The 26,097-nt window shown below is 46.1% G+C and overlaps 1 protein-coding gene and 1 pseudogene across 5 annotated transcripts in view; one reads left to right on the top strand and one right to left on the bottom strand.

Moving 5' to 3' along the window:
- NRG2 (neuregulin 2) overlaps positions 1-26,097 on the top strand; it is a 168,931-nt gene that overhangs the window by 50,228 nt on the left and 92,606 nt on the right. The gene's annotated exons all lie outside the window — the stretch shown is intronic.
- LOC111732568 lies at positions 7,313-7,430 on the bottom strand (annotated as a pseudogene).

Genomic DNA, 26,097 nt, shown 5'->3' with positions numbered 1-26,097 from the left:
CCAGCTCTGGCTGCTATGTGGAGAATGGGTTGAAGGGGGTACAAGTAGAAGCAGGGTGGCCAGTTATTCTGTTTAGTAGTCCAGGTAAGAGGGGGTGGCACTTTGTACTTGGAGGGTATCAGAATATATTTTGGAGGTAATGGAAGACTTGCTCTGATAGCTTAGATGTGGGAGGTAAGAAATACTCTATTACACGAAGTTACCGTAATTTATTTAATCTGCTCTTATTGTACATCTTGGATTGTTTATAATATTTTGCCTCATTAAAAGGTCTAAAATGAACATCCTTGTAGCTTAACCTTCATATATTTTGAATTAATTTCTTAAATTCAACTTTCATTAGTGAAATTGTTATACCAAAGGATACGTGCATTTAATAAGGCTTTTGATACATACTACCAACTTACCTTCCTGAATGGTTGAACCCCTTTAACTCCCGCTAACAGTAGAAAGGCAATACCCACAGAGAGGCTCGTTCCATCCTTCTTTTCTCCAACCAGAGCTCTGTATTCAGGGACAACTTATGAATGGTCTCCTTGGCAGTTGAGGGCATGTCTGCCTTTCTAGTAATTTCCCCCGTAACAATTTTTTGTGGTTGCTCAGTCTCCCTCTAGCCAGGATCTTTACCACTCAAAGAGCATGGGCTGCTTCCTGCAGTGGGCATCCCTAGAGCTGTGGACTCCTGCACTGGGACCTCTCCTGGAGCATGCATAGTCTCCCTCTCCTTGAGAAAGGCTCCTTAAGACATGGATCAAAGAGACCTCTTCCCTCTTTCCTACACAGAGTCTTCCCACTCAGATTCCATCCACCCCCAACCCTCAAAGAGCCTCGGGGATTTCTAATGAACCTGGGAGTTTTTCCAAGTCAGTTGGGTAAAGGTTAAGCAGGCATATACAAGAATCAATTAATTACTCAAGTTCATATCCCCTCAGAGCTGCTAGAGCTGCACTGTCTAATATAGTAGCCACTAGCCAGAGTGGGAAACTTAAATTGGAATTTAAATTAATTAAATAAAATTCAGTCTTCTCAGTTACACTAGTCACATTTCAAGTGCCCAATAGCCACATGTGACTAATGGCTACCATATTGAACAATACACATGTGGAATATTTCCATCATCACAGAAAGTTCTATTGGACAACATGGCAGGAGTTGGGTTACTCAGGAAATATTCCCAAGGGTCTTTTGGGTGTGTGATCGGGATGGTGAGTGAGGGTAAGTGAACATTGTTGATATCCATTGCTAGATTTCTCTTCGCTGATCTAGATATCAGTTCTCATTGTATCTGGGTTCTTTTTACCTTTTCCTCCTTGGCCTTGAGAAGGGGACTTCAGTTCTCTGACAGTTATGTTTTATAAGAGAAGTCTGATCACTAGTTCATGACATTGACCGAACGAGGCCAAAACCCTTTCCTTCGGTGCCAGGTCCTGGAAGGGAAATCCCAGAGGCCTGCCATGTAGATAGGCTGAGGTTTTGCCTGGGTTTGTAGTGGTCCTAAGGAAGGACTTAGACTGGAGCCAGAAATTCAGAGTTCTTCATTTTTCCTGTTGCCTCAGTTTCTTCTTGGGCAGTAAGAGGATGGAGCTGCTCCTAAGCATTTTACAGATGCCAGAAAGGAGTGCTTAGGAGTGAGGAAGCTCCAGATTCTGTCTTCTTTTACTTTCTTGAAGCTATGTTCAGCATTTGCCTGTGTCCAGGCCCTGCTGTGAGAAGCAGCTCTTATCAGTGGCCCAAATATAGCCCTGGGAGCCCCAAATGCCACATTCTCATCTTGGTTTGTGTACTGACTCATGATATGACTCTATATAAATCACTTCCCTTCTCTTCCCAATGGGTCGTCAGGGGTGGAAGAAGGATAATGGCCCTGAGTCACCTCCTATAGAGGAGCTAATTAGAGCTTATTGAGGCAAAGAGATGGCACCTGAATGGCCAAGGAAGGAGCAACTCTAGACAAGGCTCTGCGGAGGAGCCTGGCTTTTTCTCTGCCTAGGCAAGGTGTCTGCAGAGGCCTGGAAGCCTGGGATCTTTAGTGAGCTTCAGGTCTGTGACCCTCTGTGAATTATGAACTATAATATACATATATTTATATATATAATTAAAATTATACAAATGCAAGGCATTGACAAGAATGATGACAAGTATCTGTTCATTCATTATGCGTATATATCTTATATAGCCATTGCAATCGAGGCATTTATGTGTGTGTGAGGTGGATGTCTCCATGGTCCTGGGTAGAGGTTGGGGAGGGTAGACTTTTGCAGTAGAATTAGCGTCTAGTTAGTGTCTACTTCTTTCTTTTCGAATTGTCTTACACCAGGAAAACAAATCATTTATGGTAAGAAAATTTTTAGTATGAGAGGGCAGGGAGGTTAGCCTAAGTATCGTTAAAAAAGAACAAACAAACAGGTTCTCACCTAAGTGTTTGAAACTCTGGCTTCCAGTTACTTCCCTATATATAACTTGTTAATAACATGAGCACATCGCATTATTCCTCAGGCTTGAGAAGACTATTCCCTCCCCTATCTGACACGAAGGAATGTTGTGAAGATATAGCGAAATCTTATGTATGTAAACTCATTGAAATTATACCAATAGTAAAGGTTGTTCTTTTGCCTTCTCTAATAATGAGATTGAGGGCTGATGAGAGTAGGAGGAACAACAGAGAAACACAGGCAAGGAAGGCAAGTGTCTGAGGGGCTGGGAGAGAAGTAAGGCTAGGAACCCTCAGGGAGATTGTGTTAGAGGCCTGGCATGGAAAAGCCCCAGGATGGGCCAGCCCATCCTTCAGGCCAGGCCTTGCACTGTGTCAGCTCTGTCCTAGGGCCCACTCCCAGACTTCTTGAGGCCGCCCAAGAAGCAGAGGCCTTTCTCACTGGACACTGGGCACCTTGGGATTCAACGCTCTGGAAGGCAGTTTTAGTGGCTCGTCTGGTCAAACTCACAGCCGCCTTCTCTTTCAAATCTTCAGATAGTATGGCTCCTGGGCTGTGGGAATGGGGGAGGGGAAAGGAAGACGCCACTCTGACCCATCTGCTTACCTCCAGCACAGCAACTGTGAGAATCACCACGGGACCTTTCTCTCAAACAGCTCCTCCCCATCCACAGGAATGTGCAGCACTCCCCAGTTCACCCGGGCCAGAGACCGAGGGTCATAAACAGAGGCTGTGGTACTGAGCAGTCGGGGAGAGTTAATCCCTCAGACGTCAGGGCTTGGCCTGGTAGAGATGGGAGCGGGGCTGATAAAGGCTGATGTCGAGGAGTGTGCGTTGGGGGGAGGCACTGCAGAGATGGTGGTATGCACCCATATTAAGGCAGTCTCTGACTGAAGCAAACCATAAAAGTCAGCCCAGGACAAAGCTGCTCAGCCTGCTTAGAGACCCACACAAAGGGCTGGTTTTCATTGCCCTGCTCAATGTCCTGGGTGAAAGCAAGGCACCTTGCAGGGGAATGCGAGGAGGATAATCCCTGAAAACAGAAAAGGAAATCATTGCTGGCGTTTCCTGAGCCCACCTGAGCTGAGAGAGACACAGAACAGTCTGGACAGGGTCCCAACTATGAAAGAATTTAAACCTGGCGTTACAGTCCTGCCGGGCACTCTGCTGGTCCTCATGCAGCTCTTCTGTTCTAGTTGACGACAACTTGGAAAAAAGCAACTAATGAGCAATGTGAGATGCTATAAACGGGCTCAGTCACGTGGTACAGGCTGGGAGTGCTGCTGTAGGAGTTCCGAAAAGGCAGAGACTGGTGTGGGCAGAAGTGATTAGAACAGGCTTTACAAAGAACGGCCGGGGACCCAGAGCTCGAAGGCTGGGATCTGTTGTAAAGAGGGAGGGAGGAGGAAAGGAGCTGTGGTAGTGAGGATAGGAATATGCAGGGACAGCAATGAGGCTGGTCTGCTGGGCACTCAGGATTGTGTAGGGATGCTGGGGCTGAGCTGCTGGGGGCGGGGGTTGCGGGGGAGCCGGTGGAAGGGCAGGGAGGCAGCCACCTTGTGGATTGCTTTGAATTCCAGGCAGAGGAGTTTATTCTTGACTTTATAGCAAATAGAGAGTAGAAAGAACCCCTAGTGTGAGGAAGTGTAAGAAGTCATGCCTTGCTGATTACTCCCAGTGAATTAATTCTTTTTTGCCCTCAGCGAGGCTGCCTGACCTCTTGGGCCATATAAGGCACCTTCTGAGCTGGCGCAGCCTTGGGGACAGCTGCGAACCCCTTATTCTCCCTCCCCTGCACCCTGCTCTGCTTCATTCATTCTTTATTCTCCTCTGCACTAGTGTCTCTTCCAGGGGATCAGGCAGACAGGGGGCTTGCTCTGGGCTAAGCTCTGTGTTAGGACATAGACGTGAACAGGACTCAGCCTCTGTCTTTGGCCCTCACGGCCTGGTAGCACCAGATTAATTACTACACTCAGAGCATGACAGGTAGCTCCCTTCCTGACAGCCAGGAGCCTCTGAAAGCTCTATTGAGTCTTCTTCACAACACGCTGGAACCATGGAGCCCTAAAAGGCATTTTGGGAATTCTGGGACCTGTCCCTTGAAGACTTCCTTAATTTTGAGGGCCTGGAATAGAGCTAGAACTTCAGCTTGTTCTGCACGGCCACCCGGATCCTCTCCAGATTAGCACCTCTGGTTAAGAGAAGGGTAAGGCCACAGAGGCATGACTGACTGCTCAGGGTGGCAGGTTAAGGCACTGTAAGAGTGCCAGAGCAAGGAGGGACGTGTCTGCTGGGAAGACTGGCCCCTCCCCCATGGCTGTGCAAGGTGGGTGGGCTACATTTTCCTGACTGTGAGCCCCAGTCCTAGGTATGGGAAGAATGGTCTCAGCCCCTTCTAGGAGAAGGGGATGTTGGAGGAGCAGTAATGGCCAGGGGCGGGGCCCATGCCAAGATGAGCAGCGCTCAGGCTGGTGCTAGGTGTGAGCAGTTGCCATGAGCTCCACAGCAGCTTTCCCTGCCAGGCCTCAGCACATGTGCAGCAAGGCCAGCCTGAATCCTGCTGGCTCTCTTCTGGGCCTTCATTTCTGGATCATTCATATCACAGCAAGCCCTTCCTGGGGAGCTGCTGTCACTGTTGATGCTTTTGCCAAGTCTTCACAGCCACGGTTGCACCCTAGGAGCTCAGGCTTAGTGTCTCCATTCCCCTCCTGTCCTCTCAGAGAAGCATCTACAGAAATCTCTTCTCTGCACTGCCAGGCTCCTTGTAGGGGGTAATCAAGTCAAGAAGTGCATAGATTTTAGACCTCTGGGAAAGGAAAGCAGGAGGGAGATTCTCCGGGGAAAAGGGGTTGCCTGGCGAGCTCAGAAAAAGTTCTAGGGGAGGATTTGTAGTGGTAGGAATAAGGGACAGGGAAAGAAACTGGAGAGAAAGTTCTGTACTGGAGCCAAATGGTTGTGAAGATTGGTGTTGGAGTTAGGTGGAGTCCATCTTGTCTGAACAGGCAGTTCTCTCTCCACAGTGGCCCTGTCCTTTCAAGGTCATTCTTTCCCCCACAGAGCTCAGTAGAGTTGGGGGTGCCAAATACAGCCAGAGGATTTGGCCTCCTCTTGGAAGGTGGATGGCCTTCCTGTTCCTCACCGTTCAAGAGAATAGCGAGCATGCGAGTAGGGTGTCTGCCCGGGAGGGGACACACTGGCTCCAGACTTGTGCTAAGAGCAAAGCTTTTTTACTGGTACATTCCTATACATCTAAGGGTTAGACTCAAGGACAGCCTTGGAAAGAGCAAAACAAGATAGAAGGAAGACAGAATTTTTTCTGGTGATACAACAAACACTCTGTGAATTAGAGAGAAATCCCCCACAAAGAACTGGGACTTATTCTCTTTGGGACAATTGTTTGGCTTGATCTGAAGCACAAGCCCTGCCTCAAGTCAGGAGAGAGCTAGGTTGCCTCATCTGAGTGTTTCTGGCCCCCAGAACGGCTAAGTTCTTCCCAGTGTAGGGAGAGACTCTCATGAGCTGTCATCACCAAACCCACCTGCCTTCAGGTGTTCAGGGAGCGGGAGGAAGGAAGAGAAGTGTTAAGCAAAAATGGCCTGGGATATGACAACGTGGAGGGGCCTTTGTGGAATCTGATGGGCCTTAGGGTTTGGTTTGTTTTGATTTCTGGCTTTACCAAATTTCTAAGTTTTCAACAAAGTATTTTCATAGATTGTTTCTCGAATTAGTTATATAATACTACATAAAAATTATCTCAAAACTTAGTGCCTTGAAACAACAAACATTTGTTAACTCGCAGTTTCTGTGTTTTGAGAATCCAGGTGTGACTTAGCTGGGTACTTCTGGTTCAAGGTCTCTCATGAGGTTGCAGTGCAGCTGTCATCTAGGACTGCATCATCTCAAGATCCAGCTGGGGCTGAAGGATCTGCTTCTCAGTTCATTCACATGTTGTTAGCAGGCTTTGGAAGATCTACTTCCAAACTCACTCACATGAGCCTTTCTACAGGGCTCCCCTACGACATGGCAGCTAGCTTTCCTTAGGACAAGCCATCCAAGAGGGAAGCCACAGTCTTTTTATACTCTAATCTCAGGGTATAAAATGATGAGAGCCCATTATTCACCATTGTCTATTTGTTAGAGCAAGTCAATAAGTCCAGCCCACACCCAAGGGGAGAAGATCACACAAAGCCATGAATACCAAGAGACGAGGATTATTGGGGGGCATCTTAGCGGCTGCCTGCTGCATCTCTCATTTTAGCCTCACAATTCTATGCTCTAGACAGGGAGAAATAGGCCAAAGTTGAGGAGGAAAAGGAGCTCCAGAGAGTGAGGAGCTCTGTCTAGAGTCACAGAGATACTAAGTGGTAGATTAGAATTTGAACCTCAGTGTCTGACTTCAGATTCAGTAGTCTTTCTCTAGTGCCTTGATGCCTGTCCCACCTGTGTTTATTGCTATTCGTGGTTGGGAGTTGGAGCTGACTTGAGTTGACTGAGGATGAGGGGCTTTGATGCTGACTTTGCTGCTTGATTCTTTCTGGCTATTTCCAGATTCTCAGGGACACGGTTCATAACCATCCCTTCCTATAACAAGAACAACTTCTACTGTATTCCTTTTAGTTTTTACAATAAACTTTTACTTTAGACATTTTAGATTTACAGAAGACTTGTGAAGATAGGGAGTTCCCAGATTTCCCTATTATTAACTTCTTCCATTAGTATGGTACATTTGTTGCAATTAATGAACCAATATTGACACATTATTATTATTAGTAGTAGTAGTAGTAGTAGTAGTAGTAGTATTTTGGTGAGGCAGCTCTTGGTTGGCCTCACAGATTGCAAGGACCTTGTCAACTTACAATCCTTTATTTTTTTATTTTTTATGCCTGCAGCACCTGGTCTTCCTAGGTGGGTTCCCATCCATGTACTAACCAGCCTGACCCTGTTTAGCTTCCGAGATCAGACGAGATCGGGCTTGTTCAGGGTAGCATGGCCGTAGACTGACACATTATTATTAACTAAAGTCCATCTTCTATTCAGATTTCCTTATTACTCCTTTGTAATTGAGCCAGGCACTAGACTATACATTATTTTGACAAATTCTAGACCAATCCTGTGAGGTTGGCACTATTATCATCTCTTTTTTTTTTTTTAGAGAAGAGAAAAGTGAGGCACGAAGAGATTTAAGTAACTCGGTAAGATCACAGAGCTGTGCAAAAGAAAGTGAGTGTTTGAACTGTGGTCTCTCTCACTCCCACATGGTATTCTTAACCATGTATGCCCCTCTTCCTCTCTCTCAGCCTCAGACTCCGGCTTCTAGGGAGGGAATTACTCACGTTAAACATTAACATCTGGCCCTACCTCTAGGACTTAAGTTTATGGGAAAGATAAGAGCATGCCAGGAGACTGACTGTTTTAGTGACCAATTCCCACAAGCCTCAGTTTTCTCATCTGTAGGACTGATAGGATTAGATTAATGACCCTGGGCATCTTCTGCCTCTGACTTTGTCAGTCTATCCCAAAGCCCTTATTCAGAGGATCTGGGGGCTACCTGTGGGAACACAGGGAGGAAGTGAGTCCTGTTTCTCCAGGCACCAAGTGTCATTGGCACCTGGGGAATGAGCCTGCAGATGGGTGTGAGAGATCAGTCATTGCATAGGATTCAATCCCTCAGCTGCCCATCAAGGGAGACTCCAAGGCTGTAGGCTCTGCATGGAGCTTACTACCCTTAACCAGTTCAAGAACCTTCAGGAATAAGGCCTCTAGAGAAGCCACTCAGCAATATTTTTTCTGAAACACAAAAGAAACCATTCTTTGAGCACAAGTCCTGAAAAGATCTTTTGTTTATTCATAAAAGGGTGACTTGTCAGGATCACAGAGGCAGTGTCCTCAAGTGGTGAAGAACATGGACTTGAGAGTCATACAGACCCGTCCTGCCTCTCACAAGCTGGAGACCTTGGACAAGCCTCCCAACCTTTCTATGTCTCCATTTCTACATCTGTCATATAAGGAAAATATAAGGATAGCTACCTCATGGAGTTGTTCTTTAGATTGAATGTAATAATTTATGTAAAATAATTAAGCTCATAATAAATGCTTAATAAATGGTAGATGTTTTTAGGATTTGTTTGAAAAATAGACCAATTTTAATTCTAGCTCTAAAAATTATTATTATTTTTGACTCTGAGATCTGCTGCGCTATTGGAGTTCCAAGTAGCTAGAAAACCCCAGTTAGTGAAAAGCAGCTCAGCCCTGGGCTACAGAAGGTTTTTCTCTCATGTACTGGGGTGAGGTGGGGTGGAGGTTCTTCTCCACCGCTGCAAAGGAAGCTTGCAGCCTTGGCAAAACAGTCCCAGCCTTGTCCTGACTGCCCCAGCCGGCCTGCCTTGGCGCTGCCTGGTGGTCCCCAGATGGCCCGTGGGCCTGGAGGGCCACTTCCCTTGTGTAATGAGGTGAGTAGGACTGTCCATGGGGTTCCTCATGTGGGATGCTCCCCAGTCCTGGCACCTGGCTCTGTGTTGACCTCTCTGGCTCTCCACAGAGAAGCTTGAGTACTTATGTCTGTCTGGGGTCCTGGATACCACTGTCCGGGGGTGGGGCAGAAGAGGGAGTGAGAGCACCCCCTCCATGGTGGCAGGCCCCGGATGAGGGTGGAAGGCTAGGCCCAGCGGGGTTGACTCCTCTAGCAGGAGGTTCCCATCTGTGCCTCTCAGGCCCCAGGGGCTAGCAGAATAGGGACAGAGGTCGCACTGTGTGTTTTTGCAGTGCTGGGAAAGGTGTTCATACCAGGCCTTTTTTTTTTTTTTTTTTTTTTAATGCCAGAAGGTACAGCATTAGGGATGCTGGACCTGATTTTGATTCCAAGTTTATTGATGCCTGGGTTAGAATTTGCTGAGTGATTCTAAGAGATTTAAGAAGGGAGAGGTATAGGACCATTACGATATTACTGAGGGTGGCCTGGACATTTATGCCCATGTAGTGCACATGATAAATAGACTTTTATAACACACACATGAGGTGCTTGTGTATCAGCATTCAAAAAACCTCTTTTCCAGAGGCAAGTTGGCTGCTAGCCCGCATAGGAGGCCCATGGCCCACATACGGACCAGGAAATGGGTTTTCCACATCCAGGGAACATTTATTGCATCTAAGGAGGCTTTCTGTGGGCCTGTCCTCCTCTGGGTTTAGGAAGGAAGCGTCCTGGATCCCTGGCAGTGGCAGCAGAGGCCCTGAGGGCAGGAGCCCCAGGTCAAGGCCTGTTTGGAGAGCCGCTGTCCTCAGCCTTGGTGCTGAGAATGGTTAGTCCTGAGGTTGTGACCAGGATTAGGCCATTTCTGAGGCCTGTATCCCATGTGAGGAAGAGAAGGGAGGGATGGTAACAGCTGCAAAAGAAGAGGAGGCTGGATTTCTAAATGTTTAATCTAGACTTTGACTGGCAGAAAAGACTGTTGGTAAATCGTTCTATTATAAAATATATAATTATGACCCTGGCTGAGTGTGTGATTGTCTTGCTGCTGCCTCCAGCCTTTCAGGGAGCCCTGATCCCTGTTACTCTACTTTTTGTTATTTCATAGTCTGGATGGCCACTCTTGATGCTCAGATTCTTGTGCTGCCAATTTAGCCCAAATCCCTTCTTTGCTGACCCAGGGCCTTCTCCTCTTCCCCTGGCTCAAAGTGACCCATTTGATTTATGCATTTTGGAGTACGCTGCTGCCTTCTAAGGGCTAGGATGTACAGTTTTACAAGGGACAGAGGTACTACCCTTGAGAGTGGGGAGAGGGGAGGAGGAAAAGGTTGGAAAGCTGAAGTCCTTGTCATGTTAAAGACTTTTGTGGCAGTTTTCTTGGGGGGGATCAGGAACCAGAGTGAGGAATTGGATGAAACTGTTCGGGTGGAGGTATATGTTTCTAATTCTCCTGAATGAAGCCTTTTTAACCCCCAGACTAAACGACCAGGAAGGACTATACATCTAACAATTGCCAGTGGCTCCTAATTTTCCTTTTCTTTTAATTTAAAGATTACACAAGAAGTGCTTCATATAGATAAGTTAGAAAATATTTATGATCAAAAAGAAGAAAACAAGACTACTTATAATCTTACTGCCACGAAATATAAACATTTTGGAGAAAATTTCTCCAGACCTTTGCTATGTCTAAAAAATTATTTTAAACATGAGACTATATTGTACCTATTGTCTCATAATCTGCCCCATTTTTCATTTATTTATTTGTTTATTTTTCAGTTACAGTTGACATTGAGTGTGTTAGTTTCAGTGTACTGTATAGTGGTTAGACATTTATATACAACGTTTTCATTCATAAGTATATCAGAAACGTCTTTTCATGGCAAGAGCTGTGTTTCTATGCCATCACTTTATTTTATTTTTTAAAATTATTTTTAATTATAGTTGTCATACAACTATGCCATCATTTTGAAAGGTTGCATATTTCATTTTATAAATACAACTCAAATTTATTTTATCAATTATTTATTATTAGATAGTTTGTTTTCAATTTTTGTTATGCCAGTTATATACTTCTAGATAAAGTTTTTTGCATATTATTACTTCCTAAGGATGAATTCCCAAGTGGAACTGTAAGGACCAAAGATAGGTACATTTTAAGGCTTTTGATACCTATTGCTAAATTATAATTTAGAAAGATTACACCAACTTACACTTCACTGTCAGTATTTGAGTGCTCACTTCTGCACATTCTCATCAGTGTTCTTTTTTATCTTTACAAATCTGATATACAAAATGTTATTTTATTTTAATTTACTTTGATTACTACTTAGGCTGAACATTTTAACATATTTATTGGCATTGTGTGTGTCTTTTATGTCTGCCAATTTTCCTGTTGAGGTATTTATCTTTTTCTTTTTGTTTTACAAGCTTCTTTTTATATCAAAAGTGTTAACCTTTATTTTGTCTGATAAATGTTGCATATAGTTTTTCGAGTTTGTTACTTGTCTTTAGTTTTGTGACATTCATCAATAATGAAGATTTACATTTTTTGATGTAGTCAACATATCAAATTTATTTTTGGACTGCCTTTTGCTCTATGCTTAGAAAGACTTTTTTGCTCTTGCTACATAGACATCCTCCTAAATGTTCAAATGTTTTATTTAACATCTAAATCTTTTAATCATCCACAATTTATTTTTATATATTATAAATATGGTAATTTAAAAAATGTATTTAACTTGTTATCCTGGCATCGTTATTGGACAATCCATTCTTTCTCTTTTAACATAAAATTACAAAATAAATAAATATTAAAAATTATTTTTAAAATGATAAATATATCCTATGTGTGTTTATAATATTATATTTTATATAAGCACTAGCACCCTTAATGAAATCTTTGTTGGATACTTATAATTATTTCTTGCTTTTATAATATGTTCTACTGAGTACATATTCTATTCTGGTACCTGATCCATACTTTTTAAGTCATTGTAGCTTTATAGTACATTTTAACACTAACAGTGCAAGTTCCCCCCTTTTTTTTAATCAATATTTTTCTTGGCTAGTCTCATACATTTTTTTCTTCCAGATGAATTTGAGAATCAGTTACGCTTTTGGGATTTTTATTGGAATGGTGTTAAATTTAGAGATTAACTCGGTTAGATTTACATTATAAAATACTACATTTTTCCAATGAATTCATGTCTGTTTGTTTGTTTCCTTTAGTAGAGCTAGAGCCTGGTTTTGTATTGATAAATCCAGTGCATTTCTTACTAACTTTATTGCTGTTATTTTATGTTTTTATTGACATTGTTAATGGAAGATTTTTTTTTTTTGGTTGCATTTTCTAATTGTATATTGCTCGTATACATGAGAGCTCTTGATTTTTATACACTGATTTCTTATTGGAAGGGAAACATGCTATCTTCCAGTTTTTCCTTTGGTGGGTTTGTGCCAAAGGTGTGTTTGACCTAATTTGAGGCTATTTAATTTCCTTCTGGATCTGGGCCGTATAGCTCCTCCCTGTCATTCCCTGAGGTTGTAGCATGGAGTTTGGGGAAAGAATGGCAGGCACAGTGGGCTCCTTGTCAGCCACCTCCTAAGGATGGACGTGTTGTGGAACAGATGCCTACTTAGTTCTTTTCCTCCTCCGACCCCAGCCATTTGGATGCCAGGGAAGTATTGACTTATCATCTAGTGAAAAATAGATGCATGCAGCAAAGCTGAAGCAGGCAGAGAGATCACGGAGGAGGTAGTGTTTAGATTAAATTTGATGCCAACCCTGGGAGCTCTCAGGAAAACTTAAGGGGCTATAAATGCCATATGCTTGGCATCTGGGCTGGCCGGAGGCACCTGAGGTGGTTCTGACTGTGGCCAAAATACAGAGCTGAATCAACTTCTTTTCTGCCCATGTTAGAGAAACTAGGGTCAGGCAAATTGAATGGACTCTGGGATGCTGGTGTGGCAGCCCTGTGCTCCTTCTAAGAAGGATGGAGATTCATTAACTTTCAAAACTCAAGGGAAAAAAGAAAAACTAGTTATGGAGACTGGCCTCATTACTGAAGCAAACATGTTTGGAAAGATTTGGCTCATAGTGCTGACTAAGAAGTCCCACCAGGTTTTATACATTCTACTTGGGTTGAACATACAGATTAGCACTGCCAATTCTCTCTGAGTTTTAGCACTTGGGGTTATTGCCCATTGATGAACGTGCTCCATCCTCCTACTTTCCCTCCACTCCCTGCCGCAGCCACCCTCCTCTTCCTTGCTTTCTGGTCTTTCCTGCACAGGCTTCATGCTGGAGCAGAAGGTGGCCCCAGAAGTACCTAGAGAAGATCAGCCCAGCAGAGGGACACAGGGCTGGAATAGTTAGAGAGACATGGAAGGATAGGGGAAGTAGTGGAGGAAGCATGGCTGTGGACATGAAGGGTTGGAGTAGGGAGTGGAACGTAGAACCCTGTGGTCAGTCTTATTCATGGCAGCGTGCGAATAAGCCTTGCCTGCATTTTCTGGTGCCTCACTCTGAATGTCCCTCCAGTGGAGGTAGTCCTGATGGCCCTATGAAGGCCACTTCCTTATATATAGTGTTATCAAGCTGGCCTAAAGATCCAGCCATATGCCCAGCCAAACCTTAGCCGATACCCAAACCAGGTCATGTCCTCTATTCCCCTCTTTTTACCACCAGAACCCAATGGGAGTCCATGTCGTTTGTCAAGTCTTCCCAAGAGGAAACACCAGTCTTGGTTGGTATTTTACTCCAGTCTTTTGGACCATGTCGTTTCCAGATTGTTCTGTTTTACAGCTAGCCCAGTCTTCTTGCAATATCAAACCAATATCCTGTGGCATGATTTAGACAATGTGGAGAACAGTCAGACACCTTTTTTTTGTAGAACTCCTTAGGGATTTGAAATATTAAGTTTGCCTTTGGATTTTTACCAGCAAAATTATGTGAAAACCATAGTTGTAAAGTGAGGAGTACGATGTCTGGCACAGTAAAATCATGTTGGTTTTTGTCATTGCTATTATTTATATTATTATTCTTAGATCATGATAGTACACCCAGTTTTCACTATTATTTCAGTTCATATGCCAACTGGAGGTAGAAAATCATTTCAATAGAGATAAAAGGGCACATATTTCCCTTTCCCTTAAGAGGTAAATGTAGTATAAGATAAAGGTCATATATTTGGGGGGCGGGTCTAGAGACTCACTACCCCACTAAACTCTAAAATCTTTGAAGGCAAGAGTTGTGTCTTATTCACCTCTGAAATCTTCGGTGCCTAGCATAAGGTTGATTCAATAAATGTTTGTAATGAAAGGTAGGGTGAAAGGAATAGATGGTGTGGCATCTCAGCTTTGGCAAGGATGCTAAGACCCTTGTACAGAAACTGCCCTCCTAGCGTCTCTGCCAACTAGTGGCTCACTCTTTAAAGGTTGCCAGTGGGATCAACTCTAATCAGTAGGAATGGTCCTTCCACTGAGGCAGACTCTGCTTCCCTTCATCTTCCCCCCTGTTTGTCTTATGTCTGTCCTTTTGAGCTACGCAGAATAAATTTAGACTTTCTTCCAGATAATAGCCCTACAGATGCTCGAAGATAGCTCTTATGCCTTACTTTCTTCTGCCAGATCTAGAACTTGCTTCAGAAAAGCTGTGGGAAATTCTATGTCAGAGTCATAATCGTTTATTAAAAGAGGCCAGGCAAATTGGCCCTAATCTTGGGGGGTTAAATTAGAATCGTTCTCTCTCAGCACTTCTTCAGGGCCAGAGTCTACTCCCTCAGTCAGAAGACTATACGGCCTGGCCTCCGAGCCTCTGCTCCAGCCATTTCCCCTCCTTCTACCCTAGATCAGTCCAACAGCATGTGCTAATCATTTGCCATTTTCGGGCTGTATAGCATAATGGTCAAGGCTGCAAGCTCTGGATCCCGACTGCCTGGCTTTGTACCTTGGCCTTGCCAGTTAGTTATTTAACACCTCTCTCCCTCTCTCCTTCAGTTTCCTCATTTACAAAGTGGGGTTAATACCTCCTACCTCATAGGGGCTTAAAGGAATTAGTTCATATAAAACACTGAGCACAGTGCCTCATATATTGTAAGCACTCAATAAGTCTTAGCTATTATTACCATTATTAAAATTGTAATTGTTCTTGCTCATGCTGTAGAGAGAATTTGGTATAAAATTTTACCCTTAGCCCTGCCCAATATCTTGCGTGTAGTTATTGGTGTCTTTGTTACTTACCAGATTGTGAGTACCCCTTGGGGAAGGGACATTTTTCGTTCGTTTTTGTCACCAAAGTGCCTGGCATATACAAAGAGTCCCCGACTTATGATGGTTTGACTTACAATTTTTTGACTTTGTGATGGTGCAAAAGTGATACACATAATAAATTAATGAAATAGTTAACACTTTATTGTAAAATAGTCTTTGTGCTAGATGATTTTGCCAAACTGTATGGTAATGAAAGTGCTCTGAGCACGTTTAAGGTAGGCTAGGCTAAGCTATGATGTTTTTGGGAGGTTGGGTATATAAAAGGCATTTTTGACTTATGATATTGTCAACTTATGATGGGTTTATCAAGACATAACCCCATCATACGTACGTATCAGGCACTGGAGGAATATTTCTCTCACGAATGAAAAGTACTGGGTTTGTATTTAGGCTCTGCCACTTATCAGCTGTTAGACTTTGGACAAGTCATTTAACTCCTTGAAGCTTGAATGTCTTCATATGTAAAGTTGGAATAACAATATATATCTCTCCAGGTTTTGCAAAGATTAAGGGAAATGATAAATGTGAAAGTCTTTGGTAAAAAGGAAAGTCCTAGGGGAAAAAAGAAGTCTTATTCACCAGGTAAGGACAATAGAGCTTAAGCTCCCTGAGGGCCAAGATCAAGTCTTGTAGTAAGAGCATCTAAGCATTTGACTGGTTAGATAGATGAATGGATGGTTTGATGGGTGCATGAACTGAACTGAATGATCCAGCACGTACAATCCTATTGTCTAATATTTCACGTATATGAGCTGTGTTTTCCCCAAATGACTGTGAGTCCTTAAGGACCAGGGCCATGTCCTAGAAGGCTACATCCTTCATACTCTAGCCTCATGACAGCGGGTTGCCAAGTCCTGGTGCTCCGCTTCTGGGGCTGATTGTGTGAGCACCCAGCTTTCCACCAGGTGGCAGGGCACTACCTGTCTGAGCTTTGTCTCCAGCTCCCACCTCCTTTCTCCACCAGGTGGCAGAGCAGGCTGCACATTCGCTCCTGCGCTGTCTGGAATGAGGCCTCTCCTGGGCTAAGTCTACCAGGAAAGCCTAACCAGGTGCTCCTGGAAGTAGGCCTCCCTCCGCATTGAAGGTCAGCTAATGCATCTGCTGCGAAATATCTATTGTACAGGCGACGGAGCCGGGCTCTTGGTGGCCTTGCTCTCTCAATCCTGTGCAGCCTGTCAGAGAATTTACCATGTTGCTCAGCAGAGTGGTGTCTAAAACACAGCCTAATGGGAGCAGGGCCTCCGTGCAGGTTAGTGGAATAGAGACCTCCCAGGGTGAATGGCTGACTGATGTTCCAGCTTGGGAGCTACCCCTCCCGCCCTTTCCAGCCTTCCTTCCTCCTTCCAAACCCCTGAAGGCCTTGAAGGGGAGCTGCTGCTGTCTCCCTGACCCTCCCCTCTTGGCGCCTGTCTACCAGGTTCCTCCCTTCACACAACTGAGATAAAGGCCAGTCCTGGGGCAAAAGACAAGTTTTGCAGGCCTCCTCTCCTCTCGGTGAGGAGTTGTTCAAGCCAAGGGCTACACCTGTACTCTTGGGGCTCCTGGCCCCAGCATCCCGTCCCCTTACCCAGCTCCTCACCACCCAGAGCCCAGACCCACTGAGTCTCTTTCTTTTTGTATTTGGTGTCAACACCTGCTTCTAGCTTCCTGCTTCCACATCCTTCTTTCTAACCCTTTTTCAGATAGTCTGATAAATGTGGTAATTCTGGGCCCAACCTTGATCTTCCATCGAGGTGGGGACACCAGAGAGTAGAAAGGCCTGATAGGAGGCTCCCAGTGTCTACTAGGAAAGCAGAAGCTATTTCCCGCAGAGGTTTTGGGGGACAACACAACCTCCACCCCTGGGTGAAACCTCTGGAAGGACTTGAGTGACCACATAGAGCTGTTCTCCTTCTATAGGTTAGAAAATTGAGGCCCAGGGCTGAAAACATTTCCAGCATTACATAGTAGATTGGTGGCTGATCTCTGACTAGAGCTCCAGCCTTGTACAGGCCCTGATGACGCCTCGCTTCTGAAGGTCCTTAAATTACCAGCCTCTCCTCATAAGTGTCTGCTTCTCTGTCTGGTCACTAACTGTCTTCTGGACCCACCTCATACATGGTAGCAGCATTTTGTCAGCCTTTATTTTATTCTCTGACCTGGTGGGAGGGACTTTGTGGGCTGCAGGATGTAGAAGGAAGGAAAAGGGACTTGTTCTTCAGTAGGGAGACTCTCTGGGGGGAGAGGGGTGATCTGTGTCCTGAGAGTGCCTGAGTGGGTCTTCTATCCCCCTGCCCAGGAGGAACAATTTTTGGACATCTACTTTGTGCCTAGGGCTAAGCACGGTCCCTGAGGTTACTTGGAATCTAGAGAGGAAGTTGACTGTAAATAGCTTCTGTGACTTCCACAGTCCTTGGCCCCAGCATCGCTCTGTGCCTCCTCTTTCTCTCCAGGCGCTCCCATTTACCCTATCCCTATGGGTCGTGCAGGTGGAGGCCCCTCACACACAGTTCCCACATGACTGGCATCTCAGGTCTCCTGCCAACCCCCTGGGGCTAACCTCCCAAAGCAAGGGGCAAGGAAGCAAGGAAGTATCTATCGGCTGGAGCCACTGGAGAAGTCTGGGCGGCCTTCACACCCCCATCCCCTCCCAGGCCTCTTTTTGAGCAGCTCTCATAGTCTCCTGCCCATCTGTTAGGGATGGAGGACGGGCCGCTCGCTCTCTGTGTGAGAAAGTGTGTTCTAAGCTTCTTCTTCTGCATACTTAAGGAATTTTCTAAATCACAAGCATAGATTCTTTTACTTTTCTGATTACAACCCTTCAGAGGCATGTTCTCACCATCACTGGTTACACTGAACTTCCCTTCTCTCCTTGTTGAAGCCACACATTCTCTTCCTTCTAGACTCTTGCATGTCTAGACCCTTTTTATGAAATCCCTCTAGCTTTGCTGACTAATTCGTACCACTCCTTAGAGATCATCTTAGATGTCCCTTCTCTGGGAAACATACTGGCTCCCTAAGTCTGGCCTGGGTCCTCTGTTCTCACCGCTCTTATGGCGCTTGTCAGACTGCCTAAGTTGTAGTCATTTGCTTCCTGACATGCCTTCCTTACTCAAGTGCTATCTCCTTAAGGGAAGGGGACGAGTTTTTTGTTTTTTAATTTCATGGAGATGTCCTCAGTGTCACATAATAAGTGCTAAGGATAGACCTGTGGAACGTGGTATGAGCTGATGCATGGATGGGAGCAGGTGGGCCTAACTTGGAGAACTTCCTGCCATTCTCAATCTGGATTCTCATGGTCTCTAAGGATTTCTCTCCTCTCTTTCTGGGCAATGGAGCTCAGTGTGCAGAGGTTCTGTTAGCAGAGATCACTCATTCGTACATTCAAAAAATCTTGCTGAGCCCCTCCTACGTGCCAAATACCAGGCTGACACTAGGATACCACAGTAAATAGGATAGACATGGTCCCCAAACTCATGGAGCTTACATCCTAGTGGGGGAAACAAATAATAAGTAAATATGAAAACAACGCAAGTGCATATTGGGTTAAGTCCTAGAAAGGAAATGAATAGGCTGATTTGGGTGCTGTGACAGGATAATAGGAGAGGCCATGCCCACGGTCCTCTCTCCCCTGTGGCTAGCACGCTTCTTCCTCTGCAGAGACCTTGAGCCCCCACAGTCACACCTCTGCTGCGTTAACCTCAGAGTCACGTTTGGACCTCAGCAGTAGTTGTACCAATGAGCACTCCTGGGAGCTTTTCCTCTTAGCACTGACTGTGTCTGAGGTGAAGGGCTGTCCAGAGTGGGAAGGAGATGCATCTGGGCGGACAGGCTGTCCCTGGCTTTGCCATGGCTGGGAGGCCTTCAGGAGGCCCTGGGTTCCTCAGCAGAAGTGATGGAGTCCTTCTGTCTGGGGCTGGTTGGGTGAAATGTTCAGTCCCTGATGTGTTAGCAGGGCTGGTGTGGGGCTAGGGAATGCAATGCCTCCAGCTGTGTGGCATCTGTGCTGGTATGGGCTGCTCTCTCCTCGGAACAGCTGTTTGCCTTCTGGGAAAACCCATGTCTTTGGTTTGTGCAAACTCATGCTGAGAGTTGGGATGTCCCTCTGGAGCACTCTCCCCTGACCTAATGTGCAACATAGTGAGTGACCTGTCTAGCTTCCCCCATCTCCCTCACCTCGCCCAGCTCTGGCTTACTCATACAGGCTCTTGGAGGTCTTAGAGGGGAGCATGTGCCAGCTCGTGCCCAGGGCAAGGGGGACCTTTCTTTGTGGAGCCAGGCAGGGAGTCTGGAGGACCAGCCTAACCATGTGGGGTTAACAGGGTGGTGGCAGGGTTCCTGCCCTGAGGCAGTGCTGACGTGTCTCCTGCCACCAACAATTGTCGTGCCCTTACATCAAGGCACCTTTGTTTCCCTTTCAGCTGAGAGAGTGGATGCCAGCTGCAGGTTAGAGGCTCCCACTGGCCTGAGGCCAGAAACTCCACTCTCTCCCAGGGAGACACAGTGGCGTCTCCTGACATTCAGATAGAAACCATCATCCTGGCATAAGCTTGTTCTCTATTGGCTCAGGGAGATGGGCTGGGCTTTGGGATGGGGGCTACCCACCCTGCCTGGACTGGAGGGGACCCAGCCAATTCATTACTCCAGAGATTGAATGGAGTGGGGGCTGAGAAATAGAGGCCTCATGAACTTCGGGGATTCCTCTAATTCAATGGTCTAGCTCCAGTTTCCTTTGTTCTTTGGGCCTGTCCACAAATGCCTATATCCAGAGACCTGGTCTGCACTCCCTGAGCGTGCATGTGACAATGTTTGTGCCTAAGAGAAAGGGCATGTGTATGGCAGTGTTTAGAATCTTGTGATTGTGAGTGCATGTGATCATGATTATGTGTGTCTCGGACTCTGGGGTTTGTGTCCCTTGAAGCTCTGAGTGTCTCTGTAAAGAAGACCAGGCCGGCATGTGTGTTTATGACAGAGATTCTGGAGTGAGTGTGTGTGTGTGTGTGTGTGTGTGTGTGTGTGTGTGTGTGCATGCACGCGTGTGTGCACGCACCTGTTTCTGTGTGTGGCTAACCACGCATTCTCTCTAGATCTACTTCTCTAGGCCAGGAAGGGGATGCATAGTGGAGTCCCAGGAGAGTATAGGGGTACACGTTGAAGGGCCAGGTTGGGAACTAGAATTTATTATCATTTTCCAGTGCTTTCCTTGATTTGCTTTCCTTTCCTTCCTTCCTTGTTCTCTCACCTTAGTCTTGGCCTGAAGGTATATGGGGGAAGAGAAGACCCTGAAAAGGCTTTGTGACCAACGGTCCTGCCAAATTTGGGGGCTAGACACGGCTGGGCTTGTCCAAGAGTCAGAGAAGTGAGAAATTGGGCAGCACAGAGAGAGATGTTGCAGTTCCTGGAACAGAGGTCCCTTTTTTTTCCTTGTTCTTTTTTCCTGGCTTGGAAATAATAGGTCTTCAATCTGAGATTAGGAGAAAAGGAAACAACCAGAAAAGGAACCAGTTTAAACAAAGACAAGTTGCTGGATGCGAACAACACCCACTATTGCAACTGAGTGTTCTTACTAGATGTGGTTCTGCATGCTGGAAGGTGGGGGTGGGCGGGGACGGCACTGGGCAGGGAGCACTGGGGACATTTAAGTTCTCCTTCACCACTAGGCCTAGGGTGAGGCAGGACAGCAATCGAGGCAAAAGGGTGGGCTCTGGCCATAGGCAGACCAGGATCAAAGCCTGTCTCTGCTAGTTCCTAGCCAGACTTCACCTCTCTGAGTCTCGGTTTTCTCTCTTAGAACCTGTAGGGTGGTTGAGGACCAAATAAGAATATCCATAAACAGTGTTTGGCCCAGTGCCTGGCACATGGTCAGCATAAATGATACCTATTCGTGTAGGGCTTAGTTCTTTCTGTATATCAGGATCACAAGGGCGAAGATAAGGCAGATTTTCAGGAAAATAAGCTTTAGCTATCTGTAGGAGTAACCCTCTTTGTCAAAGATTCCAGCACAGATGCCATCCTGGTTAAGGCAGGGTCAAGTTTTCCCTCAGGGTCTGGTGCCTATGCTTTATTTGTACACAAAATACAGGTGTGTCCTGAGGTTTAGGATACAATGAGAAAACATAACCCTGAAGATGGAAAAGCATCACAATAGATAAAGAGGGAAGATACCCATGTTTTCAAAGTAAGAATATGCCCCAAGGATATCTCCAGGCTACCCTGGGCAGTGGCTCCACACATACCATGTCAGGTTGTTAAGCACATTTAAGGGTGTTGGTTAGGGATTGCTATTTGAGATCTGCTTCACAGAAGTTCAAGTGTTGTGCTTATCTGGTAATCATTAGTTTGTTTGTTCGTTTATTTGCCATTCACACATTCATTTGATAGTCATGGAGCACCCAGTGTGTGTGCCATGTCAATCATGATAGGCTTGAGCCTATAGAAAAAGAAACTGTTGAGATTAAACCTGGAGAAGAGAAATCTGAGGGGGAGCCCCAAAATAACCTTCAAGTCTAGAGAGGCTTTTATATGATTCCATCTTGCCTATGAACCAGACAAGTTATATGTTCAAACAGCAGCAGGAAGGATTCAGGCTAGATTTGGATTCAACAAATATGTGGTATTAGTAGTTAAAACAAAAAAACAAACAAAAAACAAACAAAAAAAAACTTCCTGACGTTGTTAGGCATTCAGAAGCCCCGTTTGTTGGGAGTTAGCCTGCCTAGGGCAAGTGATGGAGTAGATGACCTCTTGAGGACCCCTCCACACCTAGGCATCTAGAATATTCCACTGGCTTAGTTACTGATTTACTCTAAGATTTTGGGCAGATTACTCAGTGCTAATGAGCCTCAGTTTCCCTCTCTGTTAAACAGTGATGAGAGTGTTTCCTTTCAATTCTTCCCTGCCTTCCAGGGTTTGGGAAGGGCAAGGGAACCTTCTGCAAGGTTGCTTTGGATTTCTGAAAAAGCAGCCCCTTACTTTTAACTCCAGGGAGTCCATATGAAGATCGTCTGATGTGACTTCCCTGGGTATACCCACACCCCACCCCGAATCCATGTGCTCCCTTCAATGCCCAGGATTCCCAGAGCTCAATCTGGGACCACTCTTTATTCCCCGCTCCCCATCTGTATGCTCTATAGGAGCTAATTTTCCTGGAGATGCCAAGTGACTTTGCTCCTCCATTTCTTACTGATGTTATTACCCCTGCCTGGAATGCTCTCCCCAATCTCACGTATTCCATTCTGCCCTGACTGTTTCAAGCCCACTGGTTTCTGGCCAGCCCCGCTCCCATCGGAGTTTCAGTTTTCTCCTCCTCTCCATCCTCCATAGCTTGCCCCCAGCATAGCATTCGTCTCTCCATGCTTGCTCTGGCTATTCTGGCAAATGGTGTCTGCCACGTGATATGCCGTGGGGGTTCAGCAGCATTGGTGCAAAGAAGGAATGTCAGGGGCTGGACCTGGGAGTAGTAGGAGCCTAAGGGATGGTGGAGAGGGGAAAGGATGTCAGGAGGTCGAAAACTAGTTCTTGGATCCAAAGAGACAGGTAGATTGGAAGAGGCATGCGGGTGACCCTGGCTGCTGAAGTCTCCTGCCATCTGGTCATTTGTCTGTTCAGTGACCTGTTGCTCTTTGGGTTGGTCTGGAAAGCCAGAGCTTTGGCAAGCGGGAGAAACTTTGGAGGCCAAGGGGCATTTGCTTAGGGCTGCCTCGGCCCCAAGTCATCCTGGAACCTAGGTTGGATGAGTTTTCATATCCCCAGGCCAGTACTAGGATTAGGACAGAGGCTACTGGAGAGGCTTCCTGTAGCTGGACTGAGTGGCCAAGGAGAGAGCTTTTCTTTTAGGGGGTTGGGGATGGCCCAATATTAATGGCTCTTTGGCTTTATCAGCCCCACCCCCCGCCTGCCACCTCTAATTCCCATAGGGGACTAAGGGGTCAACCCAATTTAGACACTGAACTGATGATAAATAACAGGAGTGGCCCAGCATGGGGCGGGGCGGGGGGTGCTTATTTATGAAAACCTCCCTTCCCTGGCCAGCCTCCCCTGCTTCCCAGGGGGGAAGGATGAGCCTGCAGCATCTGACCAGATGTGGAGGTCACAGAGGGAGTCCAGCGCCATGCGGATCATCCCCTTCTGGGTCACTGTCCCTGGGCTGGTGTTAGAGGGAGGGCCTAGCCTTGGAGAATGTTTTATTCTTCTGGCTGCAGCAGCCTAAGACCATGGCTTCCACATGTTTCCAAACAGGCTTGAATGTCCTCTGGAGTGATGTGTCACACACAGGGCTAGAGCCAGAGTCCTGGCAGGAGGGGAGGAGAGGAGGCAAGCGTGAGGGGTGAGGGGTGCTGGGATTCTCAGGAAGACAGGGCAGGAGGGGTTCAACCTGGGGAGAGGAAGCCCTGCAGGACTCCAGGTCAAGGAGAGGCACTAACGTAGTGGGGCAGGTGAGGGCACCAGCCCAGGCTCCCCCTTCACCCACCCGACCACAGACCCACTCAGCCCCCCACTTGCGAGGCCTAGAACCGTAAACAGCCTGAGTCAGAGCTGGGTAGCAGCTTACGAGCGTGTTGGTTGTGTCATTAGCTGTAATAGCAGCATCTCACCCTACTGCTAGTGCCTTTCATCCAAGCCTCTCAAAGAACTTGACAGAACAGCAAAGGGCTCTATTATCCCTATATTACTAGTGGAGAAACCAAGGCCCAGACGAGCCTGGCAACTTTTTCAGGGTTCACGGAGGAGCTGGCAGGAGGCTGGAAATGGGCAGATTCTGTCCAACTTAGGAAGTAAGTTCGGGTTCTTAGGTATTTACTTGTTTAGTTTTTCTTCCATAAGTTGCCAATATAGAGTAGATAACAACAGCAAAAATAGCTACAATGTCTGTAGCACTTACTGTGAACCAGAGGATGTAGGTGCTGGTATTATTTCCACTTACAGAGAAGTCAGGTAAATCTCAGATCAGACAGCTAATAAGCGATAGCATCAGGAGTCACCCCAGGTGTCTGGTACCAGAGTTTTAACCTCGAAATTGCATTACTATTCTGGGCCATATGTAGGGCAGACCCTTGGAGCCTCAGCTCTGAGGAGAGCAGAGCCCCCGTCCCTTCTCTCTTTCTCCTTGGGGGAAATTGGTCTGGGGAACGACATCCCAGGAGCCTTGGTATTGTATTCTCTGGTGGTCTAGTGGTTAGGATTTGGCGCTCTCACTGCCAGGAGCCTTGGTCTGGACCTTGGTTATAGGGATGTTGTAGAGGAGATTCCTGAATTGACATAGTTTCTGGCAAATTAGAGCCTGGAACCCAGGGGAAGGAGTGCAGCATCACCAACCCCTACTCACTTTTTCCTCCTGCCAGCTATCCAGGAGCCAGGGTGGGAGCTGAGGCCGTGGCTAGTACACACAGGGCTAGAGCCAGAGTGTGTTCTTCCACGAGAGCCTGCCACCCTCCCCTCCCAAAACAGAGAAGAGGTCTTTGTCTCCAAGCCCACACCTTCTCCACAATACCCACCGCATTCTCAGTGACATACATGGCCTGAGCACAGCCACAGATGGCTTCTTTTTTTTTTTTTCTGGTTTTATTCACTCAGTGTTTTATTGTGAATGTCTTCCCATTTGTTACATATTTGTGTGCATAATTTTTTTTATTGAGGTAACATCAGTTAATAACATTACATAAATTTTAGATGTACAACATTATAATTCAATCTATAGACTCTGTCGTGTGCTTACCACCCAAAGTCTAGTTTCCTTCCATTACCTTGTATTTGATCTTCTTTATCCATTTCGCTCTCCGCCTATCCCTTTGCCTTCTGGTAACTACAGTTTGTTATCTGTACACAGATGGCTCCCTGTCCTGGCTTCCCAGGAGCCCGAGTCTGCCCTGCAGCATTTCTGGGGATTGAGAAACAGCCAGGTAAAAGCCAGCCTGAGGATCTGGTTCTGCCATAGCCGGCTGTGGGGTCTGGGGCACGTCACTCATACCCTCTGATGGGCCTCAGTTTTCTCACCTGTGAAATGAGGATGTGAATCCAGTGCTGAGCTTTCCCCCAGCACTCGGGTCTATGCCAGGCTCCATGGTTCTCAGATGCCTAGAAGGGAAAGTCTCTCGATAGCTACCTGGGCACCTTGCAGACATGAGTTGGGGCGGGAGGCAGGAAATGCTGAGAAATTGTGCTAGGCAAGGCCACTGGCCATTTCTGTTACATGCTTCTATTTCAACTATTTGTAACTTTCTGAAAAGCTTGTGGTTTGGTTTGGGGATTTTTTATTTTTTGGTCATTTTTTCCATATTTGGTCATGGCCTGGAGCAATGATTTTTGGAAAGATAGAGTAAAAACCCCCTCAGCTGTTTGTGAGCATTGCAAACACCCACAAAACATGTCTTTTTTCCATTTAGAAAAAACAACGCACTTATGTTTTCTTTTTCAGCTCATATAACTCTTAAACAACTCCAAAAACTTCAGACTTGGCTAGTAATTAATCCTTAATGAAGGGACTGTACAGTATGTGCTCTGCAAAGTTTGGAAAAGAGGTTTCAAATTCAGAAAATTATTGATTCTTGAAAAAGCCCAGCATTCTTTTCCTGCTTGCTGGCCCTCGGCCCTATACAGCAACCCCTCCTAAGAAAGCCAGTGTACATCCTGAGTCTCGAACCTCAGCTCATTCAGGAGTGATTCTGGAGCGAGGTTGCCACACCTTCTGCTTGAAGGTGCTGTTTCCTCTCCCACTCTGTGTGCTCCCTGCCCGTTTCACAGACTGAGAGATTGAGGCTAGGCGAAGTTAGAGTCAGGCCTTGCTCTGCTTTGTAAGATGAAGCGAACCGATCTTTGGAAAGTTTATGTTTGAGGTCCTTGTCTCAAGGAGTTTCCAGGAGGCACCTTATAGACTCGAGGAGTCTCAGAACCTACCAGGGGGAGAATCCAGAAGGGCTGGTCCCTGAAGAATGAAATGATGATGGCTCAAAGCCC

This window comes from Pteropus vampyrus, unplaced genomic scaffold (genome assembly GCF_000151845.1).
Source record: "Pteropus vampyrus isolate Shadow unplaced genomic scaffold, Pvam_2.0 Scaffold470, whole genome shotgun sequence".
Lineage (NCBI taxonomy): Eukaryota > Metazoa > Chordata > Mammalia > Chiroptera > Pteropodidae > Pteropus > Pteropus vampyrus.
Note: the sequence above shows the minus strand (reverse complement) of the source record. Positions and strands in the feature narration are given on the sequence as shown.